Below are 23,053 nucleotides of genomic sequence, written 5' to 3'. Positions count from 1 at the left end.
TAGTTATTTATTTGTTATGAAGTTTTTGTTTTGTTCTTACTCTGGTTTTGGTTGTGTTTAATGTATATGCAAATGCCTTAATAAAAATATGTTGGAGTCTCTTGGAGGGGTGAGAGATAGAACGTTCAGATGTTTTCATTGTAATACACTGGGCCACACCAAGTCAGTATGCTGGAGATGAAATGGAAAGCCAGTTGGGGTTACAAATCATGAAACAGGACAAAAGAAGCAGGTAGGATTTGTACTGGGAGCAAACAATATAAAGAAACATGTGTGCACAGCTTGTACAGGGGTAGAGTGACCAGCAGGTGGCCGATGTGTTTGAAGATTGTGAAGATTGTGTATGTCATGGTGGAGTATTTCCATGTGGACAGCATAAAATGGAAAATGATATTAAAATTTTATGAAATACAGGCAGGAGTCAATCCTTAAGGTGAGGTTATCCATTTTGGTAGGAATAATAGCAAACGGGATTATTATTTAAACGATAAAATATTAAAGCATGCCGCTGTTCAGAGAGACTTGGGTGTGCTAGTGCATGAGTCACAGAAGGTTGGTTTACAAGTGCAACAGGTGATTAAGAAGGCAAATGGAATTCTGTCCTTCATTGCTAGAGGGATGGAGTTTAAGACTAGGGAGGTTATGTTGCAATTGTATAAGGTGTTAGTGCGGCCACACCTGGAGTATTGTGTTCAGTTTTGGTCTCCTTACTTGAGAAAGGACGTACTGGCGCTGGAGGGTGTGCAGAGGAGATTCACTAGGTTAATCCCAGAGCTGAAGGGGTTGGATTATGAGGAGAGGTTGAGTAGACTGGGACTGTACTCGTTGGAATTTAGAAGTTTGAGGGGGGATCTTATAGAAACATTTAAAATTATGAAGGGAATAGATAGGATAGATGCGGGCAGGTTGTTTCCACTGGCGGGTGACAGCAGAACTAGGGGACATAGCCTCAAAATAAGGGGAAGTAGATTTAGGACTGAGTTTAGGAGGAACTTCTTCAGCCAAAGGGTTGTGAATCTATGGAATTCCTTGCCCAGTGAAGCAGTTGAGGCTCCTTCATTACATGTTTTTAAGGTAAAGATAGATAGTTTTTTGAAGAATAAAGGGATTAAGGGTTATGGTGTTCGGGCCGGAAAGTGGAGCTGAGTCCACAAAAGATCAGCCATGATCTAATTGAATGGCGGAGCAGGCTCGAGGGGCCAGATGGCCTACTCCTGCTCCTAGTTCTTATGTTCTTATGTTCTTAATGTTCTGGGATAAAGCTATTTGTTGTCCAGAGGGGATAGTGAATGAAAAGGTTCTGGTCAGCAGCATTCTCGGTAAAACAAAAGAAATTCCTTTCGGAAAAATAAGCTTACAGAGTAGCTTGAAGACAGGGCAAGTAGTGGTAGGCGTGATAGAAACCTTGCCTATTGCAGGCAGTCAATTAATTATTGGGAATGATATAGCAGGAAGCAAGATCAAGGCGAAATGGGAGGGGAGATCAATTGGGGAGTATGGAGTGAGGCACTGCATAGGGTAAACGGGACATCCTCCTGTGCAAGGATGAGCCTGATACAGTTTAAGGTGGTGCACAGGGTGTATATGACTCGGGCGAGAATGAGAGGGTTCTTCTAGGGGGTAGAAGATGAGTATGAGAGATGTGGGCAGGGGCCAGCCAATCACGCGCATATGTTTTGGGTTTGCTCAAAATTGGGAAGATTCTTGGCGGGAGTGTTTGCGGTCTTAGCCAGGATAGTGGAGGAGGGGGTGGACCTGGACTCTTTGCTGGTGATATTTGGGGTTTCAGAGAAGCCGGAGCTCATGGTGAGGAGGAAAGCCGATGTCCTGGCCTTCGCCTCTCTGATTGCACGGCGGCGAGTTTTGCTGGAGTGGTGGTCAGCATCGCCACCGGGGATAACGGCTTGGTTGGGTGACCTGTACGTCTTCCTGTGATTGGAGAAGATAAAATATGAGTTAAGGGGCTCTGCAGAGGGGTTTGAGAAAAGGTGGGGAATGTTTGTGACCATATTTGAGGAGCTGTTCGTCGCAGGGGGAGAGGAGGGAGAGGGGGTGGGGGGTGAAAAAGGGGAAAACATTTACAGACTGTTTAGTTGATTGTTGGGGAGTATATTTCCCGGGGTGTATATTTGTTGTAACCTGTTTTGATACACGTTTGTAATAAAATACATTTTGTGAAAAAGGGAATGATATAGCGGGATCCCAGATGGTCAGGATGCCTACTGTAGTCGAACAGTCAATAGAGAATCCTATCACAGAGAAATTACAAACAGACCACTCAGAGGTGGTTCCAGATTGATGGTGACACAATCAGAGACTCATAGGCTGAGACCAAAGAGGGAGGAGTTGCCTCACTCCAGGGGGAGGCCAGTGAGATCAGGCTATCTGACACCATTTTTAGTCAGCTGAATGACAATGAGCGAGAAACAAAGAAAGAGGCCAATATGTTTAATTCAAAGAGGTTGATTAAATTTCAGCAGAGTGACTCAGAATAAAAACATTTAAAGACAACCCAGAATTAAAGCCAGGGATAATTTGAAGGTCCAGACTCAGAGTTTGATAACAGCAGAACGAGTGTTTGTGTTGTTAACCGTGTCAGGCACACCCCTCAAAGCCAGATTCAGTGGGCCGTATCACACTGAAAGGAAACTGAGCAAGGAAAATTATCTGGTTCGCAACCAGAGAGACACAAATCACACAGAATGTGTCATGTGAATATGTTTAAGAAGTATTAGGTTAGAGGAGATGACACAGGAGGTCGTGTGAGCAATGGAGCAGGTGGAGGATAAGGGGTCTGAATGTGACATCCCTAGAGTTCATTTGGACAATGAGGAAGCACTGGAAAATTTAAACCAGTGGTGAAGCCATCTCCCAGTTAAGAGCCGGAGTGAACTGATAGACTTACTGCAGTCCTATAAATGTATTTGTGGGAATAAACTAGGCAGAATGGGGTTAGCGATGCATGACGTTGATGTGTGGGGGATACTGTTACCATCAAACAACATCCTTACAGGTTAAGTCCAGCTCAGTTATCACAGGTACAGAGGGAAATTGAGTATAAGCTCCAGAATAACCTTATTGAATTGGGTTCTAGCCCCTATCACCATGGCGTCCAGACTAGATGGAACCCAGACACTGTGTGGGCTGAAGGTGGGTGAAGACTATAACCAAGAGAAATTTGTGTCCTAGTCCACACTTGGAAGACGGCATCAAAAGCATTGGACAGTCGAAAATTCATCACCCACATATCCTTGCTAAAGAGCTATTGGCAAGTACTGAGAGGGAAAAGAAGATCTTTGCTTTTTCTGACAGCCCAAGGACTTTATCAATTCAATGTGATGTCGATCGAGAGGGAGAACCCCCCCCACCGTAACTTTTCACAGAGTGTTCGAGAACTGAGTCATGGTGCTGTATACGTTGATGACTTAGTGGTGTTTAGACAAGAGCTTGGAAGAGCATCCACACACCTAATGGTGACTTATAACAATCTAATCTCGTGATGAACCGAGCAAAGGTTTTCAAAATTAATTTTCGGGATGTGGGCGTTGCTGGTCAGGCCCGTGTTTATTGCCCATCTCTAGTTGCCCTTCACAAAGTGGTGGTGAGTTCCCTTTTTGAACCGCTGCAGTCCTTGAGGTGCAGGTACACCCACTGTGCTGTTAGGAAGGGAGTTCCAGGTTGTTGCCCCAGCGACAGTGAAGGAACAGTGATATATTTCCAAGTCAGTGTGCTGAGTGACTTGGAGGGGAACCTCCAGGTGGTGGGGTTCCCAGGTATCTGCTGCTCTTGTCCTTCTAGATGGTAGTGGTCATGGATTTGGAAGGTGTTGTCCAAGGAACCTTCGTGAATTACTGCAGTGCATAGGACATAGAACATAGAAAAATACAGCACAGAACAGGCCCTTCGGCCCACAATGTTGTGCCGAATTGCATCTTGTAGATTGTACATATGGCTGCCACTGTTCATCTGTGGTGGAGGGTGTGACATTATGAGAAATGTACAGCACTGAAAGGGTTAATGTTATGCCCGAATCAATCACTACAGGGAGCTAGATTCAGGACTATATAAAGCATTGATGCTAAGTCTTCTGGGAGAGAGTTCAGGAGAAGGCTAGAGAACAGACTGCTAGGAAAGATAGTGTGAGTGAGAACAGATCATAGTTATTGTATTAGTGTAGAGATTAGTGATAGATGAGTGTAAATTGTATGATTATTGTCACTTGTTTATTATATAGAAGTAGGAGACAAATTAAATTAAGTAGTTTAAATAAATCTTTGGCTTTGTTTAATATAAAAGCTAGTTGTGGTCTTTGTGAACACTACGCCTACCATCCTAGGATCTGATGAACACAAAGAACACCACATGGTACCAGGTGTTTATTTCTAGAAAAAATAAGCAGACAATTCAGAAAAACAGTGACACCACTACACCGATTGAAGAATCTACACAACAGATCGTATGTTGGAAGGTCTGAAGAAAGTTGACCACTTCGGAATGACCGGTCAACTGTGTCAAAATTCGGCATTTTTCAAACAACAGTTCGAAGTGTTCTTATCTGCCTCTGCGCTAGAAGACACTTGCAAATCAGAGAAAATCACGCTTCTTAATTTGGCTGTATCGCAGGCTTTAGAGTGTTCAACTCATTAGAATTTTCAGAAGAAGAGGATAAACCTAAGTATAACATGGTGCTGAAAAAATTCTATCCTCAATTCAAAAAACAGGTGAACAAGAAATACGAGCGCTACACGTATAAGAAGATGCTACAGCTGAAGGGGAATCGGTAGATTCTTTTATTACTGCTTTAAAATTAAGAGCATGACCGTGTAACTTCTCCTCCATTGCTGATTCAATGCTTCGTGATCAAATTGTCTTTGGAATTAATGATGAATGTTTGCGAGAAAAATGCTGAGACGACTGATTTTGCCACTACATGAAGCAAAGCCACTGAACTAGCATCCTTTGAATATGTGGAGTTCAGGGCAAACCAAAATGGCGTGAAGTCTGGAAATGTGGCCCACACCATTAATGCTGTGGCGCAGTATAGAAAACTGCGCACAATGGTGGGTGGCCATTTTGAAAGTGACATCATGAGCGTAATGATGTGCATGTACTGTGGCCTTGCCCACAGTAAAAAAACCTGTCTGGCAGAAGGCAAACAACGTTTCAAATGTTGCAAATTCAACCACTTTTTGCAGCACAGTGCTGTTTCGCAAAAGCTTCAGAAGCAAATTAATTTAAAAGGTCCCACAATGATTTTAGGAAGATTCAGAATTTACAGACTGAAGGGGTAGTTTAGCACAGGGGCTAAACAGCTGGCTTGTAATGCAGAACAATGCCAGCAGCGCGGGTTCAATTCCCGTACTGGCCTCCCCGAGCAGGTGCCAGAATGTGGCGACTCGGGGCTTGCCACAGTAACTTCATCAAAGCCTACTTGTGACAACAGGTGATTATTATTATTAACAAAAAAAAAGTCTTAACTGATAATGATGATTCCTCCCAATATGCACTGAAAGATACTTTCATGGTCAATGCGATTACTAGGGTCAATGCTCTGGACTGTGATAATAAGCCGATATATCATCTCTCCAAAATTATTCAAGAGTGGACTGTATTACTTGTATCAATGGGTCTGAAGTTCCAGTTAAACTAGATACAGGTGCTCATGCAAATTTAATAATGGAAAAGGATTTAAGACAAGTGCACAGTAAACCACAAATAAAAAAATCAACCTGCCGATTGACTGACTATAATGGCAATGCCATAGCCACGAGAGGTTCCCATTGCCTCATCGTTCAGAATGGTGACATCAGCATGCCAATAGTCTTCAAAATAGTAGAAAATGACAAATCATCTCTACTTGGGCGGATACTGGCAGCAAACTTAACTTGGTTGAAAGGATACACGCAACCAATACTTCAAAAATCATGTTTAAAGATGAAATTGAACAAATTTTGGGTATTTACATACAGTATCAAATTAGAAAAGGATGCCAAGCCTGTAATACAGGTGCCAAGAAGAGTACCAGCTCCATTGAGAGATCATCTCAAGACTGAGCTTGATCGAATGCAACAGTCAGACATAATTTCCAAGGTGACTAAACCAACGGACTGGGTCAGTTCGATGGTATGCATACGCAAACCTAATGGAGAACTAACAGTATTCATAGATCAGAAAGATCTGAATAATAATAGTAAGAGGGAACATTATCCCATACACAAGAGGGAAGAGATCACGTCAGAGATGCTAATGCCAAGTTTTTCACAAAATTAGATGCCTCGAAAGAATTTTGTTAACTAAGGCTTGACAATCAAGGCAGAAAGCTATGTGCCTTCAATATGCCTTTTGGTAGATATTGCTTAAATAGGTTACCTTTCGGGATCATATCTGCCTCTGAAATTTTTCATCGTACAAAGGAAACCATCATCAAAGGGATACCTGGTGTCAGAGTATACGTAGTGATGTCACCATCTGGTCCAATACTCCAGAAGAACGCGGTGAGAGGCTCAAGAAAGTGCTCAACAGAGTTCATCACTGTGGATTGTAACTAAATTGTGACAAAGTCAATTTGGGATCCACAAACTGAAATTTCTAAGCAATATGATATCGCAGGAAGGAGTTCAATCGGATCAAGACAAAATCAATGCCATAGGTGAAATGCCGATACCAACTGACAAAAAAGCAATTGTGAGAATGCTTGATGTTATTAACTTTATGGGGAAATTCATTCCCAACCTTTCAAAAAGAATAATGGCTCTGCGCAATCTCATCAGAAAGAATGTTGACTTTCTATGGACACCTGAACACTCAGCTGAGTGGCAAGACGTAAAAACAGCTCTGACCACCGCTCCATTGCTAGTGTTTTACGACATGTCAAGGGAAACAAAAATCTCCACCGATGCCAGTAAACAGGGCATAGGTGCAGTACTACTTCAAAAAGATGATCATGATCTGTTGAAACCTGTAGCGTATGGGTCTCGCTTGATGACTCCAACAGAGCAATGCTATGCGCAAATAGAAAAAGAATGCCTTGGTCTTTTAATCGGCATAACCAAATTTCATGATTATGTATATGGTTTACCACACTTTGTAGTTGGGGCTGATCATAGACCTCTAGTTAACTCATGAAGAAAGACCTTAACGAGATGCCTCCACGATTTCAGAGAATGATGATGAAGCTACGAAGATACGATTTCACACTGGTCTATACGCCAGAAAATAATTAGTTGTTGCTGATACGTTATCGAGAGCTACAAATAATGTTGATACCATGTTTTCAGTAATAGTACACATAGTGGGAGCACAAGCTTCATTCATTGCAGAAATGCTGCCAGTGTCTGACAACAAACTACATCTCATAAGAGAAGAAACAGCGAAGGGCTTGACACTCCAAAGGGTAATCCAATACCCGAAAGAAGGATGGCCCATTGGGTGTTGTTCCAGCTTTCGTAGTGTCAAAGATGACCTCACTGTGATTAACGGATTCCTACTCAAAGGAGAGAGAATAGTTATTCACTCCTGCCTACGGAAAGATATCTTGGAACAGATACATGAAAGGCACCAAGTAATTAAAATATGGCGCAGGTGAGCAAGGCAATCTGTGAACTGGCCTGGGATCAACAAGGATGTGGACAATCAGGTGTAGGAAAGCAGCATCTATCAGATGAAGAAAATGAAGTAGTTACTCATCCATGGCTGAAAGTTGGCTTGTACCTCTTCTATTTAAAAGGTCATGACGATTTAGTCATTATTGATTACCATTCTAACTATCCTGAGGTTATTACACTCACCGATTCAACAGCTCGATCAGTAATCAGAGCAGCAAAATCTGTTTTTGCTCGACATGGAATTCCATTAAACGTTGTTTCCAACAATGGTCCTTGCTTCACCAGCTGGGAATGGTCACAATTTGCAGAAAGCTATAACTTCCACCATGTAACATCAAGTCCATTGTACCCCCAATCCAATGGAAAAGCAGAGAAAGGCGTGGGAATAGCTATTCAGCAAAGCACTGGATGACAACAAAGATGTATCTTTGGCACTGTTGACATACAGAGCTATTCCATTGTCATTGTCGCCCGCCCAGATGTTGATGGGAAGAAAAATTCGTACAACTTTACCAGAAATCATAATACCAAAAATAGATGAACAAGTACCACATGACAGAATAAGGTTAGAAAAAAGGAAAGAAAAAGCCTACTCCAACAGGCATACCAAACCTTTACCGCCGTTGCAAGAAGGAGACTATGTCAGAATACAAAGTCCTGATGGTGGATGGTCACATGTTGCTAAGGTATTATGATAGATAGCACCAAGATCATATCTGGTACAAACTGAACATGGCACAATGCTTCTAAGGAATCGAAGAGCATTGTTGAAGATAAAGAATTACATTCCACTTCAAACTCCTGATATTACTGCTCCGGATGCCATATTCCACAGCATTGATTTTCCAAATCCTTCATCGTTGATAACAAAACCAAACAACATGGAAAACAACTTAAATACTTCACTAAGTATACTGAGAAGATCAACAAGAATAAGAAAACCACCGAACAGACTGAATTTCAATGCTGTGATATGACATTTAACTTTTGCTATTAAATGTAAAAAAGATAATGATGCATTCTCGGTTGTGCTATAGATAGAGAAGAAAATGTTACAAACAGAATTTGTAACTTTTTTTGACCAAAGAAATGGGAATGTGACACTTTGAGAAATGTACACAGCTGTAAGAGTTAATATTATGTCCGAATAAAGCACTAGAGGGAGCTAGATGCAGAACTATATAAAACATCGGTGCTAAGCCTTCTGGGAGAGTGTTGAGGAGAAGGCTCAAGAACAGACTGTAGGAAAGATGGTGTGAGTGAGAGCAGATCATAGTTATTGTAGTAGTGTAGAGATTAGTGACAGAGAAGTGTAGATTGTATGATTATTGTCAATTGTTTATTATGTAGGAGTGAGAGCCAAATTCAATTAAATAGTGTCAATAAATCACTAGCTTTGTCTAATATAACAGCTAGTTGTGGTCTTTTTAAAAATAAATTTAGAGTACCCAATTATTTTTCCCAATTAAGGGGCAATTTAGCGCGGCCAATCCACCTACCCTGCACATCTTCGGGTTGTGGGGGCGAAACCCACGCAGACACGGGGAGAATGTGCAAACTCCTCACAGACAGTGACCCAGGGCTGGGATTCGAACCCAGGTCCTCAGCGCCGTAGGCAGCAATGCTAACCACTGTGCCACCGTGCTGCCCTTAGTTATGGTCTTTGTGAACACTATGCCAACCATCCTAGGTTCTGAACAACACAAAGACACCACAGAGGGTTTGAATGTTTGTGGAAGGAGGAGCAATCAAGCAGGGCTGCTTTGTCCTGGATGATGTCGAGCTTCTTGAGTGTTGTTGGAGCCGCACTCATCCAGGCAAGTGGAGAATATTGCATTACACTCCTGACTTCTGCTTTGTAGATGGTGGACAGGCTTTGGGGGTCAGGAGGTGAGTAGGATTCATAGCCTTTGATCTGCCCTGGTAGCCACAGTATTAATGTGGCTAGTTCAAGTCAGTTTCTAGTCAATGGTAGCCCCCAGGATGTTCAATTTTTGTGGGTTTCAGCTATGGTAATGCCATTGAATGTAATGGGGCAGTGGTTAGATCCTCTCTTGTCGAAGATGGCCATTGCCTGGCACTTGTGTGGCACGAATATGACTTGCCACTTGTCAGCCCAAGCTGGGATATTGTCCAGATCTTGCTGCATTTGGACATGGACTACTTCATTATCTGAGGAGTTGCGAATAGTGCTGAACATTGTGCAGTCATCCACAAACATTCCAACCTCTGACTATATGATGAAAGGAAGTTCATTGATGAAGCAACTGATGATGCTTGGCCTAGGACACTACCCTGAGGAACTCATACAGTGATATCCTGGAGCTGAGATGATTGACCTCTAACCACCACAACCATCTTCCTTTTTCCAAGTGTATTTTCCAAGGCCCACATTTTGAATCTGGGCCACATAGTGGGACATCGCCAAATGGCTCCACGAGATGCAAAAATACAGATCATTTGAGACTTCCTGGAAACCAACTCCAGAAAGAGATTTTAAGATATCTGGGCATGAGCGGATTCTACCATAAGCTCGTGCCAAATGTGAAGAGTGTGGTGCCACAACTCACAGAGCTCCTAAAGAAGAACAAGCACTTTAACTGGACGGAGGACGGTCAAACGGCATTCAACCATTTAAAAACAGGGCTGGCTGCAAACCCAGTGTTAGCAACACACACTTAGGACAAACAATTTAAACTGGCGGCGGATACAAGCGACATTGGTGTGGGAGCCGTGTTACTGCAACGTGACCTTGAGAAGCCGGTGGGGTATTTCGCGAGGAAATTAAATTGCGCCAGCAGACGTATCTGGCCATTAAGAAAGAGACGTTGAGCCTGATACTGACGTTACAACATTTGGAGATTTCTGTTGGCAGCAACCCAGCAGACACAATCATGCGGCGGCATGGTGGCACAGTGGTTAGCACTGATGTCTCACAGCACCGGGGATCCGGGTTCAATATCGGCCTTGGGCCACTGTATGGAATTTATACATTCTCGCCGTATCTGCGTGAGTTTCCTCCGGGTGCTTCGGTTTCCTCCCACAGTCCAAAGATGTATGTTGTAGGTGAATTGGCCATGCTAAATTGCCCCTTAGTGTCCAGGGATGTGAAGTTTAGGTTATGGGGTTGCAGGGATAAGGTGGGACATAGGTCAATGCAGACCCGATGGGCTGAATGGCTTTCTCCTGCTTCTATTTTCTGTTTCTAAATTGTCCCTTAGTGTCCAAAGATGTGTGGTTTTGATAGGATTATGGGGATGGGGTGGAGAAGTTGGGCCAAGGTACGGTGCTCTTTAGAGGGTTAATGCAGACTCAATGGGCCGAGTGGCCTCCTTCTGCACTATAGGAGTTCTAAGGTTCTTCTATGGTTCTGTAGCCTGTCTGAAACATAGAATTTACACTCATTATGATCATGGCTGATAATCAAGTACCCTGAACCCACCTTCCCCCCATATCCCTTGATCCCTTTAGCCCCAAGAACTGTGTCTAATCTATATATTATATCTATATAAGCTTAAGGATTGTGAACCTGTGGAATTCCCTGTCCAGTGAAGCAGTTGAGGCTACCTTGTTACATGGCCTATTCCTGCTCCTAGTTTTTATGTTCTTATTCCTTTTTTGAAATTACAATATGTTTTGGCCTCAACTACTTTCTGTGGTAATGAATGCCACAGATTCACCACCCTGGGTGAAGAAATTTCTCCTCACCTCAGTCCTAAAAGGTTTACCCTGAATCAAACTATCACCCCTAATTCTGGAATCCCCACCATCAGTAACATTCTTTCTGAATCTACCCTGTCTAATCCTGTGAGAATTTTATCAGTTTCTATGAGTTCCCCTCTCACTCTTCTAAACTCCAATGAATATAATCCTAACTGACTTAGTCTCTCCTCATATGCCAGTCCCACCATCCCAGGAATCAGCCTGATAAACCTTTGCTTCACTCCCTCCACAGCAAGAACATCCTCCTTTAGATAAGGACACCAAAACTGCACGCAATACTCCAGGTGTGGCCTCACCTATACGATTGCAGTAAAACACCTCTATTCCTATACAGTAGTCCCCCGTTATAACGCGCCCCGCAATACCGCGGTTCGCGATATACGGCGGGGGGGTTTATGGACCCCAACTTACTTGACTCATTTTAAACTCTTTTTGAAACAGCACCTTTTTGAGCCGCGATGATTAGACCGATTAGCAGCGATGATTACCCGCGATGATTAGACCGATTAGCAGCGATTATTACCCGCGATGATTAGACCGATTAGCAGCGATGATCACTGTCTTGTACTGTAGAACGATTAGCCGCGATGAGTAGCCGCGACCGATTAGCCCAGTTACACAGCCATAAAAGGGATACCTTTTCCAGTGCAGGTATCTTCGAGTTCGAGTTCAGTTGCTGTCGTGTCGTTCAAAATGTTTAAGCGCAAGTCTTACTCAGTGAGTCAAAAGATACATTTGATAGACCGGCTTCGAAACGGGGAAACGAAGGCAAAATTATCCAGAGAGACTGGTGTACCAGAGTCAACCCTCCGTGGGTGGGTGAAAGATGAGCCCAATTTAAGAGCATATGTTGGGACAGTTTCTCAGAGTGAAGGGCTTAGCAGGAAAAAGGCAAGGAACGCTAGTGACAGTAACTTAGAGAAGGCTGTGTTCACCTGGTTTGTCCAGGAACAGTCTGGTGGCACCCCCCTATCTGGACCTATCATCAGGACTCAGGCTGAGAAGTTCCATCACCAGCTCCACCCAGAGGACAGCAATTTCGTAGCCAGCAAGGGTTGGCTCCATCGGTTCCAGAAAAGACATGGGATAGGTGCAGTTACCATCAGTGGTGAGCAGAGATCCGCCGACTCAGGAGCCGCAGCAGCCTTTCCCGACATCCTCAAGAACTACATGGTGCAAGAGGAGCTGACCCCAGAGCAACTCTACAATGCAGATGAGTCAGGGCTTTACTGGAAGATGCTGCCTGACAAGACCCTAGCTGTCAAGGATGATGCCCACAAGACTCTGGGGTACAAGCAAGCCAAGAACAGGCTCACCATCCTGTTTGCCAGCAATGCCACGGGAACACACAAGCTGAAGCCATTGATTGTGGGCAAATTCAAGTCTCCTAGATGCTTTCACCACATCAACATGGAGAACCTACCCATTACCTACCGGAACTCTGGCAAAGCCTGGATGACAGCTTTCTTATTTGAGGAGTGGTTCTTCAAGTTCTTCGTACCCAGTGTCAGGGACCACCTTAGAGCCCGCAACTTACCGCAGAAGGCCACACTCCTACTGGACAACTGCTCAGCCCACCCTCAGGGAGATGTTCTCAAGACCAGGGATGGGCAGATCCAAGTGCTCTATCTCCCAAAGAACACCACCAGCAAGATCCAGCCATGTGATGCTGGCATCATTCAGACCTTCAAGTCTGTGTACAAAAAGGAACTGATCCTGGAAATGATAGACTCTCCTCTCACTGTCCCAGATTACCTGAAAGCCATCACCATCAAGGATGCCTGTTATCTGGCAGGGAAGGCCTGGGGAGCTGTGACAGAGAAGACCATCGCCAACTGCTGGAACAAGGCCCTAGGAGCAGCACTCCCACGACCCCAACATTACCCGGATGAAGAGGATTTCGTAGGCTTTACTGAAGCAGAGATCAGGGCAGCTGAGGAGAGGCTAGAGGACCAACTGGATGAGAACCTAACACTCCAGGATTGGGTGGACAGGTGGGCAGCAGCAGAGGATGACATGGCACCCGCAGAAACATTCACAGAGGAGGAGATCATCGACCAGGTCACCCAAGAGGAGGCAGAAGAAGAAGAAGAAGAACCCCAGCCCACAGTGGCAAAGAGCCACTCGGATGCCATCACGCACCTGAAGTGGCTCATAGCATACACAGAGCAGCAAGACTTCGACCCAATATACATCCTGCACCTGAAGAACCTCCAGAGACAAGCACAAGTCAAGATGAGGAAGGGGATGTGCCAGAGGAAACTCACAGACTTTTTTAAATGATTTTAAAAATATGCGTGTAAGTACAATTTTAAGTATATTATTGTATGTATACTGTATATTATTGTATATATTTTAATACATTTAAAACTTGATTTAAGACTTGAACGAACTTTGCTGTTTCTTATTTAAAACGCCCTTCCATTCAGCAATGTTCAGCACAGTCAGCGATGTTTCCTCTCGTTCATTCATTTGGATATCCGCCATCTTGGATATCCGCGGCTCGGTTACAACGCGGGTGGCTGTCTTGGACCCGAACACCCGCGTTATAACGGGGGACTACTGTACTCAAATCCTCTCGCTATGAAGGCCAGCATATCATTTGCCTTCTTTACTGCTTGCTGTACCTGTGCACTTACTTTCAGAAACTGATGCACAAGAACACCAAGGTCTCGCTGAGTATCCACCTCTTTCAAATTACTCCCATTTAAATAATAATCTGCCTTCCTATTTTTGCTACCAAAGCGGATAATCTCACATTTATCCACATTTTGCTGAATCTGCCATTCATGTGCCCACTCACTCAGCCTGTCCAAATCCCGAAGCATCTCTGCATCCTCCTCACAGCTCACCCTCTCACCCAACTTTGTATCATCTGCAAATTTGGAGATAATACATTTAGTTTCCTCGTCCAAATCATTAATATGTAATGTGAACTGTTGAGGTCCTAGCACAGATCCCTGCGGTACTCCACGAGTCACTATCTGCCAATCAGAAAATGACCCATTTATTCCAACTTTTTGCTTCTGTCTGCTTATCAGCTTTATATCCATCTCAAGACACTACCCGTAATCCCATGCACTTTAGCTTTACATATGAATCTGCAATGTGAGACCTTGTCAAAAGCCTTCTGAAAGTCTAAATAAACCACATCCACTGGTTCTCCCTGATCAACTCTACTAGTTACATCTTCAAAGAATTCTAGTAGATGTGTCAATCATGATTTTCCTTTTGTATCCATGCAGACTTTTTCTGATTACACTACTGCTTTCCAAATGCTGTGCTATGAATTCCCTAATACCGACACTAGGCTCACTGGTCTATAGTTCCCTGTTTTCTCTCTGCCTCCCTTAGCATGGTCAATCCATCTAACCTGCATATTTTTGGACTGCGGGAGGAAACCAAAGCACCTGGAGGGAACCCACAAAGACACGGGGAGAACGTGCAAACGCCACAGTCACCCAAGGCCGGAATCGAACCCGGGTCCCTGCCGCTCTGAGGTTACATCTGACAGTCTTAGAGCCAAGGCAGGGCAGACAACCTTTATGAAGGCAGTTTCAAAATCTTTGCTGGACGTGGACAAGATGATTCCCAGATTTGATTATCCTTCCTGTATTGTGTGGAAACTATAAGTTGTTTTTTGACATGGATCTATTTACTTTGGGAAAGTCTTAATGAGTTCAGGGATTGTAGAGATAGTTTGGAATGGGAGTGGTTAGCACTGCTGCCTACAGCGCTGAGGACCCAGGTTTGATCCCGACTCTGGGTCACTGTCCGTGTGGAGTTTGCACATTCTCCCCGTGTCTGCGTGGGTTTCGCCCCCACAACCCAAAGATGTGCAGGCTAGGTGGATTGGCCATGCTAAATTGCCCCTTAATTGGTAAAAGATAATTGGGTATTCTACATTTATCTTAAATAAACAAGGGTACTGTGTGTGTGTTCATTAATTCAGATACTTAAATGTCTTTGCATTGTATAGTGTGTTTGTCTTTTCCTAAATTTAATAAATAGGGAGGACTTCCGGTTGAAGCATGTTTGGTCACATGTTTGGTGGCTACTGCCAGATTAGTGAATTTTAGACCCTTTACACCCAGTGCTTGGGAAACGTATTTTGTGAGAAGCTGTGGGAAGGTCTGCGGCATTTATCGAATGTCAAAAACTGGAAAAAAAATTCCAGGGAAAAAGTGAGCGAGTGAAAGTCCGCCGCCAAGCATGCCGAGCATCCCCCTGGAGAACAATGGTGTCCGTCGGATGTGGCCTCACCCATCATGGTGGAGAAGATGGCTGAAGTGATGGCTGGAGGGTTTGAACGGTTGTTTTCGAAGAATTGGGACTAGCTTAGTGGTAAAAACTGGGCGGCATAGAGAAGTTGGGCCGAAGGGCTTGTTTCCATGCTGGAAACCTTGGTGACTCTCTTTTGAAAGGCAGGTGATGGAGAGGATGACCTCGCTTAAGGAGTGGGTGGGTGAGACCCTTCCCCAGTGAGAGAGAAGTTGGTGAGGACTTAGATGCGGGAGCAGAGGAAAAAAATGAAGGGTTTGGAGGAGGCATTGTCACAGCACAGCGAACAGTTCACCTTGTTGGGTGAATTTGGATTTTGACGGCATTTGACTTGAGTTTTGTTTTGTTGGTTCTTTCCTTTTATGGGTATTCTGGTTAACGGTTTTGTGTAAGAGAGGTTTGGGCCGGGTAAGTTTGGGATTTATGGTTGTTTGGGTTTTGCTGTTTGTTTGGATGTAGGTTGTTGGGTGTTTGGAAGGGATGGGTATGGGGGGGGCTTTGGAGTTTGTGTGGGGGAGGGGGCACTGGCAGGGGTCGCCACACTAGCAAACGAAATGTTGGCTTGTGAATGGGGGGCGAGGTGGAGGGAGGGGTGGCGGCTGTTGGAACCTGTATGGGCAGGTTTCAATGGGCCTGGGAAGTGTGACTGGTGGGGGGATGGGGTTGACACTGAGTGAGGTGTTTTCAACAGGAAGTGGTAGAGGGGTTGCCGGCAAGTGGGGGGAGGGATGGGGAGGTGACGATGACTAGGGCCGGGCTGGGTCCCACCTACTAAACAGGACCTGGGAAGATGATCATGGTGGGTATGAAGGGCCGGGGGGTGGGGGGGGGCGGGGGGGGGGGGGGGGGGAAGGGGTGAGAGACCCTGGGTCAGAGTGGTGACGTGGAACATGCGAGTGTTGAGGGGGCCAGTGAAGAGAGCGTGAGTTTCCTCGATATAAAGGGCCTGAAAGTGGACGCGGCGTGGTTACAGGAGACCCATCTGAGGGTAAAGGACCAGATGAGGCGAAGGAAGGATTGGGTGAGCCAGGTGTTCCATTCGTGCGTCAACAGCAGGAGCCAGGGGTTGTGATACTGGTGGGTAAACGGGTGAGGTTACAGTGAGAAGACGGTGGTGAGCCAGGGGGCGGGTACGTGATAGTGATGGGTGCGTTGGAAGGGAGGGAGGCTAATGCTGTTGGTTAGCGAGGAAGATGTTTGAGGCAATACTGGATTTGGATACTCACCAGCTGATACTGAGGGAAGGATTGGAATGTGGCGTTGGACCCGGAGGTGGACAGGTCCCGGCCATGCTGCTCGCTGCTCCATGGTGGTGGTGGGGGGGGGCTTGTGATTTGTAATAAAAATGTCAAAACGTTGAAATAGTCTTTAATAATTATTACACCACAACTGGGTTGCTTATTCTCGTTGGAGTTTCACTTGTCTCCTCCCACCATTCCAAAAACAAAATTATACACCCCCACATATTGGTGTTCCAAGTTGAGATACCCGTAGATGACATCAGCGTGGTTTGTGACAAGAGTCTGACCCGTGCTGTTACCTGTCCTGCACGTGTTTGATGGAAACAATGTAGGGCAGACTTTTTCAAAGTGGGGGTCACCACCCGCGGGTGGGTGATGCCATCCACTGCGGCGCTCCCGATTCTGGGAATTTAGGCGCAAGGGTTTTTTAAAACACCGGCTGCGAGCGGCTTTAAAAATGAGGCCGTGACCGCTATAGCAATGCGGGCACGCTGCACATGCGTGCCCTGCTCATCAGTGCACATGCCCGAAGCCCAGAGAGAAGTATCGCCTCTTCCTGACGTCAGCGCGTTGACCCAGGAGAAGATTCTTTTTTAAAAATCAATTCAGTCTTCCTCCATCTATCTTGAATATGCTCAATGACTAGGTCTGCAGAACTCTGTGATAGTGAATTTTACAGATGAAAAAGATTCACAATACTGTGAGTTAAGTGATTCCTCCTCATCTATGTCCTGACAGAATAATGCCTGTTTCAATGAGGTCATTTCTCATTCTTCCCTACTCTAGACTATAGAATATAAGCCTAGGCTCACCTCTCGCATTAAAGGTAAGAGAAAATGGTAGGTCGCGCATGTCGGCCGGCGTGGATCGCGAAAAGTTGCAAAGGTTGGCTGGTTGGTAAAAATGGGTCCCAGCCAAAAACGATTGAAAAACACTAGAGGGAGCTTCACTCTATATCGAACAATATGCTCCCTGTCCTGGGAGTGTTTGATGGAGACAGTGTAGAGGGAGGTTTACTCTGTATCTAACCCCGTGCTGTACCTGTCCTGGGAGCGTTTGATAGGGACAGTGTAGATGGAGCTTTTTTCTATATCTAACCCCGTGCTGTACCTGTCCTGGGAGTGTTTGATAGGGACAGTGTAGATGGAGCTTTTTTCTGTATCTAACCCTGTGCTATTCCTATCCAAGGAGTGTTTGATGGGGACAGTGTAGAGATACTTTACTCTGTATCTAATCCCTATGTTGTACTTGTCCTGGGAGTTTTAATGGGGACAGTGTAGAGGGAGCTTTACTCTGTATCTAACCCTGTGTTGTACCTGTCCTGGGAATATTTAATGGGGACAGTGTAGAGGGAGCTTTACTCTGTATCTAACCCTGTGTTGTACCTGTCCTGGGAGTATTTAATGGGGACAGTGTAGAGGGAGCTTTACTCTGTATCTAACCCTGTGTTGTACCTGTCCTGGGAGTATTTAATGGGGACAGTGTAGAGGGAGCTTTACTCTGCATCTAACCCCGTGCTGTACCTGTCCTGGGAGTATTTAATGGGGACAGTGTAGAGGGAGCTTTTCTCTGTATCTAACCCTGTGCTATTCCTGTCATAGGAGTGTTTGACGGTAACAGTGTCAAGGCAGTTTGACTTTGTACCTATACTTTAATGTATCAGATTACAATATCTGATTCAGAAGATTACAAGCCATTGCCAACCCAATTAGTTGTACAAGAGGTGGTGTTGTACACAGTGCATGCAAGTCAACGCCAGACGGAGTGTCGGCAGCAGGGCCAACTCTCACAAACAGTTCAGGGTTCACACTAAGTGTGATTGCCAAGAATGAGGTGGCACTGATAGCATTGGCAGCTCTTGTCCAATGCCCCTAGCAGATGTCCGCACCATCTGTTTGCTGATGTGTTGCACCATTGAATTTTGGCAAACTCTTGATTTAACCTTCTGTCTTCCTGGCTCCATGTATAAACTGCCAACACCACCTGAACATTTGGCACCTCTTCCTCGCGACCTGCTGTGTTCTCAGTCACCAACTTTGCTTTTGCCTGGGTTGAGTTATGTATCCTGTGAACTATGGGGTAACTTATTGCAGGTCCGGAGATTTCAGATCCCTCCCTACTTTGAGCCATTCTCAGCCTGAGGAGAAACTGAGATTCTTACATGGCCTATTGCAACCTGAACTCAAAGAGCTTTACAGCAAATTTCTGCACATCAAGATCCCACCAAATTAACTCCTTCACCTGTTCGGGGACAATTCCCAGACCCAGTGAGATGCCCAACTCGTGCTTCAAATGAAACCCAATGGGAGAATTCATCTCCGCCTGTGAAGACAGATGCTGGACTCAGTGTAATATCATCTTCAATAGTGCAGCGCTTCCTCAGTACTGACCCTCCGACAGTGCAGCACTCCCTCAGTACTGACCTTCTGACAGTGCAGCACTCCCTCAGTACTGACCCTCTGACAGTGCAGCACTCCCTCAGTACTGACCCTCTGACAGTGCAGCACTCCCTCAGTACTGACCCTCTGACAGTGCAGCACTCCCTCAGTACTGACCCTCTGACAGTGCAGCACTCCCTCAGTACTGACCCTCTGACAGTGCAGCACTCCCTCAGTACTGACCCTCTGACAGTGCAGCACTCCCTCAGTACTGACCCTCTGACAGTGCAGCACTCCCTCAGTACTGACCCTCTGACAGTGCAGCACTCCCTCAGTACTGACCCTCTGACAGTGCAGCACTCCCACAGTACTGACCTTCCGACAGTGCAGCACTCCCTCAGTACTGACCCTCTGACAGTGCAGCGCTTCCTCAGTACTGACCCTCTGACAGTGCAGAACTCCCTCAGTACTGACCCTCTGACAGTGCAGCACTCCCTCAGCACTGACCCTCTGACAGTGCAGCACTCCCTCAGTATTGACCCTCTGACAGTGCAGCACTCCCTCAGTACTGACCCTCTGACAGTGCAGCGCTCCCTCAGTACTTATCCTCTGACAGTGCAGCACTCTGTCTGAACTTGGAGCACTATGCACAGTTCTGGGCCCGGATTCTCCCCTACCTGGCGGGGCGGGGGGTCCCGGGTAGCGGGACCCCCCGCCCCAGGACCCCGGGGGCCCGCTCGCGCCGCCGATCCCGCCGGCACAGAGGTGGTTTAAACCACGTTGGCAGGATCGGCCTGTCAGCGGTGGGACTTCGGCCCATCACGGGCCGGAGAATCGCCGCAGGGGGCACGCCGATCTGCGGGGCATGATTCCCATTCCCGCTGATTCCTGGGTGGCGGAGAATTCCGGCCACGATGGTGGCAGGATTTACGCCGGCCCCAGTAGATACACCGACCCTGCGGGGGGTCGGAGAATTCCGTCCCAGGTCTCCATATTCCTTGGTTAGACTACACTGGGAGCACTGTGCACAGTTCTGGTCTTCATATCCTTTGGTTAGACTACACTGGGAGCACTGTGCACAGTTCTGGTCTTCATATCCTTTGGTTAGACTACACTGGGAGCACTGTGCACAGTTCTGGTCTTCATATCCTTTGGTTAGACTACACTGGGAGCACTGTGCACAGTTCTGCTCATCATATCCCTTGGTTAGACTCCACTGGGAGCACTGTGCACAGTTCTGATCTCCATATCCCTTGGTTAGACTCCACTGGGAGCACTGTGCACAGTTCTGATCTCCATATCCCTTGGTTAGACTACACTGGGAGCACTGTGCACAGTTCTGGTCACCATATCCCTTGGTTAGACTACACTGGGAGCACTGTGCACAGTTCTGGTCACCATATCCCTTGGTTAGACTACACTGAGAGCACTGTTCACAGTTCTGGCGTCCATATCCCTTGGTTAGACTACACTGGGAGCACTGTGCACAGTTCTGGTCTTCATATCCTTTGGTTAGACTACACTGGGAGCACTGTGCACAGTTCTGGTCACCATATCCCTTGGTTAGACTACACTGGGAGCACTGTGCACAGTTCTGATCTCCATATCCCTTGGTTAGACTACACTGGGAGCACTGTGCACAGTTCTGATCTCCATATCCCTTGGTTAGACTACACTGGGAGCACTGTGCACAGTTCTGGTCTCCATATCCCACAGTTAGACCACACTGGGAGCACTGTGCACAGTTCTGGTCTCCATATCCCTTGGTTAGACTACACTGGGAGCACTGTGCACAGTTCTGGTCTCCATATCCCTTGGTTAGACTACACTGGGAGCACTGTGCACAGTTCTGGTCACCATATCCCTTGGTTAGACTACACTGGGAGCACTGTGCACAGTTCTGGTCACCATATCCCTTGGTTAGACTACACTGGGAGCACTGTGCACAGTTCTGATCTCCATATCCCTTGGTTAGACCACACTGGGAGCACTGTGCACAGTTCTGGTCTCTATATCCCTTGGTTAGACTACACTGGGAGCACTGTGCACAGTTCTGATCTCCATATCCCTTGGTTAGACTACACTGGGAGCACTGTGCACAGTTCTGGTCTCCATATCCCTTGGATAGACCACTGCTGGAGGTCTGTGGACACTGCTGGACTCCATATCCCTTTGTTAGACCAGACTTGGAGCATTGTGCGGAGCACTGTGCACAGTTTTAGTCTCCATATCCTTTGGTTCGGCCTCACTACTGAGATGATGACAAACACAAGGATACCAAACTTCAAACCGTCACAATTTATACTGCAGGAGAAATGAGTGCCGATTGGCTGGCAAATTAACTCTGATTGGGCAAGGTGTTGCCATAGAGAAAGCAAAGTGAAACTATAGGCTCCCCAGGCTCCTGGGTTGTTCAAAAGAGGTGCAAGGTTTGATCAAGGCCCTTTTGTTTGCAGAGAATGGGTCTCTGCATGTGAATGCATCGCACTTCGAGAACTTATAAATGAACCACATTACAGATTTTTAAAAATTCATTACGGGATGTGGACCTCACTGGCTTCGCCATCCCTAGATGCCCGTCAGCAGGTGGTGGTGAGTTGCCTTTTTGAACCACTGCAGTCCTTGAGGTGCAGGTACACCCACTGTGCTGTTGGGGAGGGAGTTCCGGAATGTTGCCCCAGCGACAGTAAAGGAACAGTGATATATTTCCAAGTCAAGGTGGTGAGTTACTTGGTAGAAAACCTCCAGGTAGTGTGGTTTCCAGGTATCTGCTGCTCTTGTCCTTCTAGGTGGTTATGGGTTTTGAAGGTGCTGTTTGAGGAAACTTGGTGAGTTACTATAGTGCATCTTGTAGATGGTATACACGGCTGCCACTGTGTTGGTGGTGGAGGGTTTGAATGTTTGTGGAGGGGGTACCAATCAAATGAGGCTGCTTTGTCCTGGATGGTGTTGAGCTTCTTGAGTGTTGTTGGAGCTGAACTTACTCAGGCAAGTGGAGAGTATTCCATTACACTCCTGTGCCTTATAGATGGTATACAAGCTTTGTGGGGGTCAAGAGGTGAGTTACTTACCGTAGGATTCCTAGCCTTTGACCTGTTCTGATACCCACAATATTAATATGGCTAGTCCAGTTTAGTTTCTGATCAATGGTAACCCCCCAGGATATTGTTTGTGGGGGATTCAGCGATGGTAATGCCCCTCAGGTTAGATCCTCTGTTGTAGGAGATGGCCATTGCCTGGCACTTGTGTGGCACGAATGTAACTTGCCATTGTCAGTCCAAGTCAGGTCTTGCTGCATTTGGACATGTCTGCTTCATTAGCTGAGGAACCAAAACTGCTACCTGGAGCACTCCCAGGACATACCAAGGCATGGTGATAGTGGTGTCTGGGACATTGTAAGGTATGATTCTGTGAATATGTCAGGCTGTTGCTTAACTAGTCTGTGAGACAGCTCTCCCAACTCTGGCACAAGCTCCCAGATGTTAGTAAGGAGGACTTTGCAGGGTCGGTAGGGCTGGGTTTGTCATTTCCGGTGCCTCCATCTGTCCTCCTCAGCTGAGTATACTAACATGCTTGTCAGTGCAGCTATTAGCGCAGCCAGGATTGTTCAGTAAGGGCTGTCCAATAAGGGCTTGTTCAGTAAGGGCTGTCCAATAAGGGCTTGTTCAGTAAGGGCTGTCCAATAAGGGCTTGTTCAGTAAGGGCTGTCCAATAAGGGCTTGTTCAGTAAGGGCTGTCCAATAACTGGCTTGTTCAGTAAGGGCTGTCCAATAAGGGCTTGTTCAGTAAGGGCTGTCCAATAAGGGCTTGTTCAGTAAGGGCTGTC

At 46.0% G+C, this 23,053-nt stretch overlaps 1 protein-coding gene across 3 annotated transcripts in view; it reads right to left on the bottom strand.

The window, feature by feature from the left end:
- Window positions 1-23,053, bottom strand: part of cadm4 (cell adhesion molecule 4) — a 547,921-nt gene that overhangs the window by 178,114 nt on the left and 346,754 nt on the right. The gene's annotated exons all lie outside the window — the stretch shown is intronic.

Source organism: Scyliorhinus canicula, chromosome 12 (genome assembly GCF_902713615.1).
Source record: "Scyliorhinus canicula chromosome 12, sScyCan1.1, whole genome shotgun sequence".
NCBI lineage: Eukaryota > Metazoa > Chordata > Chondrichthyes > Carcharhiniformes > Scyliorhinidae > Scyliorhinus > Scyliorhinus canicula.
This window is presented reverse-complemented; position numbering and strand designations above follow the sequence as displayed.